Raw genomic sequence first — 10221 nt, forward strand, 5'->3', positions numbered from 1 at the left:
TGGTGGGACTGTAAACTAGTTCAACCCTTGTGGAAGTCAGTGTGGCGATTCCTCAGGGATCTAGAACTAGAAATTCCATTTGACCCAGCCATCCCATTACTGGGTATATACCCAAAGGACTATAAATCATGCTGCTATAAAGACACATGCACACGTATGTTTATTGCAGCATTATTCACAATAGCAAAGACTTGGAACCAACCCAAATGTCCAACAATCATAGACTGGATTAAAAAAATGTGGCACATATACACCATGGAATACTATGCAGCCATAAAAAATGATGAGTTCATGTCCTTTGTAGGGACATGGATGAAATTGGAAATCATCATTCTCAGTAAACTATCGCAAGAACAAAAAACCAAACACTGCATATTCTCACTCATAGTTGGGAATTGAACAATGAGAACACATGGACACAGGAAGGGGAACATCACACTTCGGGGACTGTTGTGGGGTGGGAGGAGGGGAGAGGGATAGCATTGGGAGATATACCTAATGCTAGATGACGAGTTGGTGGGTGCAGCGCACCAGCATGGCACATGTATACATATGTAACTTACCTGCACGTTGCGCACATGTACCATAGAGCCTAAAGTATGATAATAATAATAATAATAATAATAAAAAAATATATATATATAAACAAAATTAGCATCAAATGGTATAAGAAATATGGTACCCTGCTTTTTTTCACTAGAGAGTATTTTTAGCATTTTTCTATGTCATTAAATAATCATTGAAAGTCAAAAAAAAAAAAAAAAAAAGACTTAGAACCAACCCAAATACCCATCAATGATAGACTGGATAAAGAAAATGTGGCACATATATACCATGGAATACTAGGCAGCCATAAAAAAGAATGAGATCATGTCCTTTGCAGGGACATGGATGAAGCTGGAAGCCATCATTCTCAGTAAACTAACACAGAAACAGAAAACCAAACACCACATGTTCCCACTCATAAGTGGGAGCTGAATGATGAGAACACATGGACACAGGGAGGGGAACATCACACACCAGGGCTTGTCGGGGGTGGGGCCAAGGGGAGGGAGAGCATTAGGAGAAATACCTAATGAATGGGGGGCTTAAAACCTAGATGACAGGTTGATAGGCGCAGCAAACCACTGTGACACATGTATAACTATGTAAGAAACCTGCACCTTCTGCACATGTATCCCAGAACTTAATGTAAAATTAAAATTAAAACAAATCAGCTTGTGATATTTATAAATGTATGTTAACAAAAAACTCCAGTGCATGAAAGCTCATAGCAGCTTTATTCATAACAGCTCCAAGCTGGAAACAACCTAGATGTCTTTCAAGGGAAGGATGGTTAAACAAACTGTGGTGCATCCCTACAGTGGGAATATAACTCAGCAATGAACGGTGATGGGCTATTCATACACACAGCAACTGGATGAATCTCCAGGAAACTATGCTGAGTGAAAAAACTTAGTTCCAAAAGGTATATATAATACCATTTATAAAGCATCCTTGAAATAATGATGTTAAATAAATGGAAAGTACATTCATGGTTGCCAAGTGTTGAGGCAAAAATGATGCAGTGGGAGAAGGGAAGTAGATGTGGCTATATAATAGCTATAGGAAGAAACCTTGTGGTAATGAAAATGCTCTGTAAATGGACTGTATTAATGTCAATATCCTGGTTGGTATATTGCACTATAGTTATGCAAGATGTTACCATTGTGTAAAAAGTAAGTGAAAGAAATATGGGGCCTTTCTGTAGTATTTTTAACAAGTGTATGTAAATCTATAATTATGTTAAAAATATTTTTAAAAACCAGCAGCTTGTGTGTACAGGTAACATAAGAGAGATTAAGATAAGGTATTTTATATCATAAAAAGGATCCTAAGTATGGAGCCAGGAAACCCTAGGGCTAGTTCAGATTTTTCCAAAATCCAGTTATCAGCATAGTACAGAGTACACTGTATTAGAGGCAGAAGATCTAGGTTCTAAGCCTTGGTCCTCAATTTATTAGCTGCAAACCTTGGGTCAAGGCACACCACCACTCTGAATCTCACAGTTCTCATGGAATCAGATTGCATTCCCATCTTGTTTCCTGAGGTAAGGATCAAAGAAGTAAAAATATAAAGATGTAAACCATGAATATTACATATGAAAGGCATTCTTAGGTGACTGCATAATGACTCAGTTTGGATTTTAATACTGAGGCCATATTGAATAAGTTCTGCTACACTGGGATATTTACACTTTTGTAACGACAATGAGATGTTGAAAACAATTCTACTGGTCTGAAGAAGTAGAGACTGAAATGTGTTAAGATTGGCAAATCAGGACACACAGGAGACAGTCAAGAAGATGACGCTGTAAGACTTCCCCTCTTTTAATTATTAGATTCTCTCATTAAGGTCTATTCGAGCTTGGACATGCTGTAGTAGTTCACAAATTCAGTAGATCCCAGGCAACATCAAGAAAGGACTTAATTTGGAATTTAAAGGAAATAAAGTTAAGAAATAATTATAATAGGAACAGTAGTGATAATATAAAATGAAAAATAAAGTTAAAAATAATTATGATAAAACACATTGCTACATATTTAAATATTAAGTCATAAAAGAAAATGACATTTAAATTTATTGATATATAATATTTGTACATATATATGGGGTATATGTGATATTTTGCTACATGCATACAATGTGTAATGATCAAATCACTTTGAGTATTTATCATTTCTATGTGTTTGAAACATTCCAATCTTCTTTTATAGCTTCATTGAAATATACAATACGTTGTTGTTAACTATAGTCACCCTACTTTGCTATTGATCATAAACGCTTATTCCTTCTGTATAATTCTATGTTTGTACCCATTAACCAACTTCTCTTTCTTCCCTTCCCACCCATCCACACATTCTTCCCAGCCTATGATGTGTATTATTCTACTCTCTACCTGCATGAGATCATCTTTTCTAGCTCCAACATAAGGGTGAGAACATACGATATTTGTCTTCCTGGGCCTGAGTTATTTCACTTAACCTAATGACCTCCAGTTCCATCCATGTTGCTGCAAATGACATAATTTCATTTTTTTATGGCTGAATAATACTCCATTGTATTTATGTATTCATTTTCTTTATTCATTTCTTTATTAATTTTATTTATTAATTCACATTTTCCTTATTCATCCATTGATGAACACTTAGGTTGAGCCCATATCTTTGCTATTGTGAATAGTGCTGCAATAAACATGGAAGTGCAGGTATCCCTTGAATATACCAATTTTCTTTTCTTTGGATATATATCCAGCAGTGAGATTGCTGGATCTTACAGTAATTCTCTTTTCAGCTTTTTGAGAATTCTCCATACTGTTTTCCGTAACAGCTGTACTAATTTGCATTCCCACCAACAGTGTATAAAAGTTTTCTTTTCCCTGTATCCTTGCCTGCATCTGTAATTTTTTTGTCTTTTTAGTAATAGTCATTCTAAGTTGATATCTCATTGTGGTTTTGATTTGCATTTACCTGACGATTAATGTTATTGAGCATTTTAAATGTATGTGTTTGTATGTCTTCTTTTGAAAAATACCTATTCATGTCTTTTACCCATTTTTTAATGAGGTTATTTGCTGTTGAGTTGTTTGAGTTCCATGTAGATTCCAGACATTATTCCCTTGTTTGATGAATAGTTTGCACATATTTTTTCCCATTCAGCAGGTTATCTCTTCACTCTGTTGATTATTACCTTTGCTGTATACAAACTTTTTTGTTTAATATAGTATCATTTGTTTATTTTTATTTTTATTTTCTATGCTTTTGAGGTCTTAGCCATAAAATATTTGCCTGGACCAATGTCCTGAAACATTTTCCATTTTCTTCTAGTAGTTTTAAATCTTCAGGTCTTACATTTAAGTCTTTAATTCATTTTGTGTAAATGGTGAGAGATAGAAGAGCTAGTTTCATTCGTCTGCATATGGATATCAACTTTTTCCAGGACCATTAATTGAAAAGGGTGTCATTCCCCCAATGTATGTTTTTGGTGCCTTTGTAGAAGATCAGTTGGCTGTAAACACATGGACTTACTTCTGGGCTTTCTATTATATTCCATGAGTCTATGTGCCTGTTTTTGTACCAATATTATGCTGTTTTGGTTATTATAGCTTTGGAATATATTTGAAGTCAAGGAGGGTGATGCCTTCAGCTTTTCTCTTTTTGCTCAGGATTGTTTTGGCTATTCAGGTTCTTTTTGGATTTGGGAAAAATTTTAAGATGTTTTTTCTCTCTCTTTGAAAAATGGCATTGGTATTTTAACATGGATGGTATTCAATCTGAATATTGCTTTAGACAGTATGGTTATTTTAATGATATTAATTCTTCTGACCCAGGAGCATAGAATATCGTTCTATTTGTTGATGTCCTCTTAAATTTCTTTCATTAGAGTTTTGTAGCTTTCTTTGTGTAAGACTTTCACATTTTTGGTTTAATTTATTCCTAGGTATGTTTGTTTGTAGTGATTATAAATGGGATTGCCTTCTTAATTCTTTTTTCAGCTAGTTTGTTATTAGTGCACAGAAACACTACTGATTTTTGTATGTTGATTTTTTTATCCTGAAATTTTGAATTTTTTTTCTCAGATCTGAAGTTTTTTGATGATGTCTTTTAAGCTTTCTAAATATAAGCTTATGTCATTTGGAAATAGGGATAATTTGATTTCCTCTTTTTCAATTTGGATGTCTTTTATTTCTTTCTTTGGCCTGATTGCTCTGGTTGGAACTTTCCAGTACTATGTTGAATAGGAGTGGTGGGAGTGGCCATCCTTGTCTTGTGCCAAAGACTGAAAAGGCTGTCACCTGTTTTTTTGTTGTTGGTTTTTTTAAGCTGGAAGGAAAGTTTAAATATTTTAATTCAAAATATTTTTCTAAATGTACAAATATACATTTAAGTGTCTTTAAATTCCTTTTGAACTAACAAAAGTAGTGTTAACTTATTTGATATTAAGGCGAGAAGCCTTCATTTCCTGGCACCTATGTTAACCTGCAGGCAATCTGGAAGGGGAACTTGTCCATTTCTTCCTATGACAGCACATTTATATGGCTTTTGATACAACAGACATAGAAATTCCCTTCTCATTTTCACATTTGTAACTTTGTTTAGATGAAGATGGTACATGTATATTTATTTGCAGCCAAATAAAATTATCAGGAAAAAATTTTTTCTCATATTAATTTATCTCAGAGATGAATTAAATATTTTTTGTACTACTGAAAGGCCATAAAATATGCATATTTGATAACTTTATGTAAGAGTTAATTGAGAAATCAGAAAGCCTTAAATTTGCTTTGCATTTAAACTATCCCTTGAAGCCCTATGAAGACACTATTTGGAAAAGTATTGCACTAGCATTCAGACTCCTTTCAAAGACAAATTTAATCATAAAATAATAATAGACTGTGAGCCTGGTAAACCTGACGGGCAAAGTGCAAACCTTCTATGTTAAATTATGCTTCCCGGGCCCAAGCTGGGATGTGGTAGTTCTGGAAGGAGAAAAGAAGGACACAAGAGAAGGAAGGGAGAGTGCCATTCTGATTTGTCTTAGGACTGGACATGATTAGTGAGGTAGAGAGGAGACACAATTTTATTTTAGTTTACTTTACAAAAGGTACAAGTCACCAAAAACTGAGAAAGACTTTAGTATTAATCTATTTTGTGTTACTACAAAGGAATATCTGAGACTGGGTAATTTATAAAGAAAGGTGGTTTATTTGGCTCATAGTTCTGTTGACTGTACACACAGCACCAGCATCTGCTTGGCTTCTGATGAGGCCCAGGAAGCTTTTACTGATGCCTGAAAGCAAAAGGGGAGCAGGCTTGTGACAGGGCAAAAGGAGAGGGAGCAAGAGAGAGAGGAAGGAGGTTCCAGTCTCTCTAACAACAGGATCTTAAGTGAACTCATTACCATGGGAAGAGCACCACTTCATTCATGAAAAATATGCCCCCAAGACCCCAACACCTCCTACCTGGCCTCACCCCCAACACGGGGGTCACATTTCAACATAAGATTTGTAGGGGACAAATATCCAAATTGAATCAGCTTCTTCTCTGGAATGGCTTATAGAAGTATTTTCCAAGCCTAACAGAGTAAATGAAAGCATTCTCTGAGTCTCACCACAGGGAATAGAAAATGCAATTTACAACTTAGCCACTTCAGGAAGCACCTAGGAATTCAGGAATTATTAATTTAGCAACATTTTTGTTTTTACATATTATTGAAGTGAATTATCTAAGTTATGTAGTCATGTTTTATTAATCATTTTTATGCCCAAGGATCCAAGCAGGAGTCAACTGTATCAAAAGTGTGGTTTACTATATTTTTGCAGGTATTGCATCAGAAGATTTATCTATAAAATATGCATGAATAAAGGGAGGAAATTCTTGAATACACAGAGATTAAAGACGGGAAAAATCTGAGCCAGATATTGGTAAGATAAGAGGATTTGTACTCTATTGAGGATCTAGCCTGAGTTAAATAGTGTGTTTAAATGAAAATATCATGTCTGTGTCTTTGGTTAGCTGATAAACTGATAAGTAACATTCAGAAATCTACTGTTCTAGTTACCCTGCTATCTTACCAACAGGAGTTGATTTTACCACTGTTCTGTTTCTGTAGTTGCTCTGATACCTTACCAACAGGAGTTAATTTTATCACTGAGTACATTTTGACTCAAAGTAAATTCTCAAGACTTATAAGCTACATTAAATACAGATATAAATATAGTGGTGCTTTATTTATAGAAAGATGTAATTCTTCTCTCTGTGTAACATCTTCCTCTTTCTAGGCAAACTCAGGGCAAATAAAAGGAAACAAATTTTGCACAGCTAGGAGAAACTATAATACCAAGAGTGAGTAAACACTGAAAATAATATTTTTACAAAGGAATTTGAATAAATTCACGGATATTAGGTCCTATTGGGTTATTAGAAGAAAGTATTTTAGTACACTCTTCTTTTTTCTTTCTTTTTTTTTTTTGAGACAGAATCTCGCTCTGTTCCCCACACTGAAGTACAGGGGTGCAGTCTTGGCTCACTGCAATCTCTGCCTCCCAAGTTCAAGCAATTCTCTGCCTCAGCCTCCCGAGTAGTTGGGATTACAGGCGCCCACCACCATGCCGGGCTAATTTTTGTATTTTTAAATGGAGACAGGGTTTCTCCATCTTGGCCAAGCTGGTCTTTAACTCCCACTCTTTTCTATTTTACTTTGATCTCAGAAAAGCAATTTTTGCTGTACTTTAATCTTTAGATGATTCATTCTAAATCTCAGAGAATAAAAATGTTGATAAAAGATAAACTACTAGCCATATTTACTTTCTTAAAACAATATCTTGTAAATGGGTATTTTTAATTTCTAAAAAAAATAATTCTTTTGAAACTACATAGAAAAGACACTTTGTTTATTATAGGTCATTATGAAAAATCTATTTATTAGAGACACCAGTTTTAATGAATGAAAGACACATAAAGATATAACTACTGAAACTTTTGATGTTTAAATTACAAAAGTAAGATAAGAAGGCATTTTTTAAACAAAAAGTATGTTGTAATATACAAACATAACAGTTAAATCTAAAGCTACTTCTTCTTTTACCTAGAGATAAGTTCTGCTCTAAGTGTGGTGTGTTTCACTTCAGAACTCAATAAGCACATATTTTGATGAATTTACACGTGGAAATTTTTTTCAGTAGATTTAGGGGCACACATAGTTTTGGGTACCTTGATGAATTGCACTGTGGTAAAGTCGGGACTTTTTAAGTATACCCATCACCTGAATAGTATACATTGTATCCAATAAATAGCTGTTCATCACTCACTCCCTTCCCATCCTCCTTCCTTCTGAGTCTCCAATGTTCATGATACTACTGTGTATGCCCCTGCATACCCATAGCTTATCCCCCACTAATAAGTGAGAACATGTGGTTTTGATTTTCTGTTTCTGAGTTATTTCACTTAGGATAATGGCCTCCATTTCCATCCAAGTTGCTACAAAAGATATTGTTTTGTTCTTTTCTTATGGATCAATAGTATCCCATTGTATATCACATTTTCTTTATCCACTTATCAGTTGATGGGCACTTAGATTGATTCCATATCATTGCAATTGTGATTTGTGCTGTGATAAACATATTCATGCGGCTGTCTTTTTGATAAAATCACTTCATTTTCTTTAGGTGAATACCCAGTAGTAGTGAATACCCAGCTTTATTGAATGTTAGGTCAACTTTATATCTTTGAGAAATCTCCATGCTGTTTTCCATAGAGATTGTGCTAGTTTACATTCCCACCAACAGTGTATATGGGTACACTTTTTACTGTACCCATACCAATATCTACAGTTTTTTTGACTTTTTAATAATGGCCATTCTGACTGGGGTAGGATGATATCTCATTGTGGTTTTATATGCATTTCTCTGATGATTATTGATGTTAAACATTTTTTTCGTCAGTTTGTTGGTCATTTGTATAGCATCTTTTAAAAAAATGTCTGTTCATGTTATCTGCCCACTTTTTAATGAGATTATTCATTTTTTCTTGCTGATTTGAGTTCCTTGTATAGGTTGGTGCAAAAGTAACTCTGGTTTTTGGCATTACTTTCAATGGCAAAAGCCACAGTAACTTTTGAATCACACTACTAGATTGTGGATATTAATCCTTTGTTGGATGTATAGTTTGCAAATATTTTCTCTAAATCTGTAGGTTGTCCATTTACTCTGTTGATTCTTTCTTTTGCTATGCAGAAGCCTTTTAGTTTAATTAAGCCTCATTTATTTATTTTTGTTTTTGTTACATTTGCTTTGGGGTCCTAATCATAAATTTCTTGCCTAGGCCAATGTTCAAAAACATTCTTCCTAGGTTTTCTTCTGAAATTTCTATGGTTTTAGGTCTTAGTTTAAGTCTTTAATCAATCCTGAGTTAATTTTTATACATACACATAGAAATATTTTGTATGTGTATGTTGTGTGTGCTTGAACAAAATAACACCTATATTGTAGGTGTTATTCAGTGACTTGCTTTTTATTAAAAAGTATATTGGTGTTTTCCCCACATTGATAAATAGAATTAACTCATTTAAAAAATTGCAGCGTAATCGGGATTGCTAATAATTGCATAATTGCAAAAAATTGCAGTAGTTCATGAAATGAAAATGCTAAAACTTTAATGTTTACTCTTCTTTTGAGATCTTTTAAAGCATACGTAGGCTGGGTGAGGTGGCTCATTCCTGTAATCCCAGCACTTTGGGAGGCCCAGCCAGGTGGATCACTTGAAGCCAGGGGTTGGAGACCAGCCTGGCCAACATGGTGAAACTTTGTCTTTACTAAAAAATACAAAAATTAGCTCTGCATAGTGGTGCACATCTGTAATTCTGGCTACTTGGGAGACTGAGGCATGAGAATCACTTGAACCCAGGAGACAGAGGTTGTGTTGAGCCGAGATAATGCCACTGCACTCCAGCCTGGGTGACAGAGTGAGACTCTGCCTCAAAAAAAAAAAAAAAAAAAAAAAAAAAAAAAAAAAAAAAAGAAGTAAAAGCATATGTATTCATTGATGATAATTTAGGATGGAACCATATTTTCAAAAGCAACTTACCACTGACTATTGATTTTTCACTTCTTCAAACGCTGTATTTGACAAGTCAACAATAAAGCTGTACTTTTAAAAGTATTACCATATATGTGGCAAAACAAAAACAAAATTAAAATGTTTCCAGTAATTAATGATTAAAGTTGGGAGTAATTTTTCTGTAGAGTAAAACAAAACTTTTAGGATCTAAAACTATGCTGTTACCACTTAAGGAGAAAACAGGAAAAAGTCTATACAACACTTAACTTGTAATCTCTCTTTCAAAATCCAATCTTCTTAGAGTACAAATAAACTAGCTATTTGCAAGGAGACTAAAATTACACAAAAAGCAGAGAGTAATTGGGCTGCCTGTTATTTTGTGCAATTTCATCTGAACAGCAGAACAGAGTGGCCTCTGAAGTTGCCCTAGGGCTGGTCATCTATGAAAAGTAATGTCAGAGATACGTTTCTTTTTATCTGTTTTGAGAATGCTCACATCCTTTCTATTTCTGTCTCTGTCCGTCTCTCTCTGTCTGTCTCTTTCTCTCCCCTTCTCAGTAACACTTTTGACTATAAGCTTTCTTCTATTACTCACAGAGGAAATATTTCAAAGAAGAAGATTTTG

Source organism: Pongo abelii, chromosome 17 (genome assembly GCF_028885655.2).
Source record: "Pongo abelii isolate AG06213 chromosome 17, NHGRI_mPonAbe1-v2.0_pri, whole genome shotgun sequence".
In the NCBI taxonomy this organism is placed as follows: Eukaryota; Metazoa; Chordata; class Mammalia; order Primates; family Hominidae; genus Pongo; species Pongo abelii.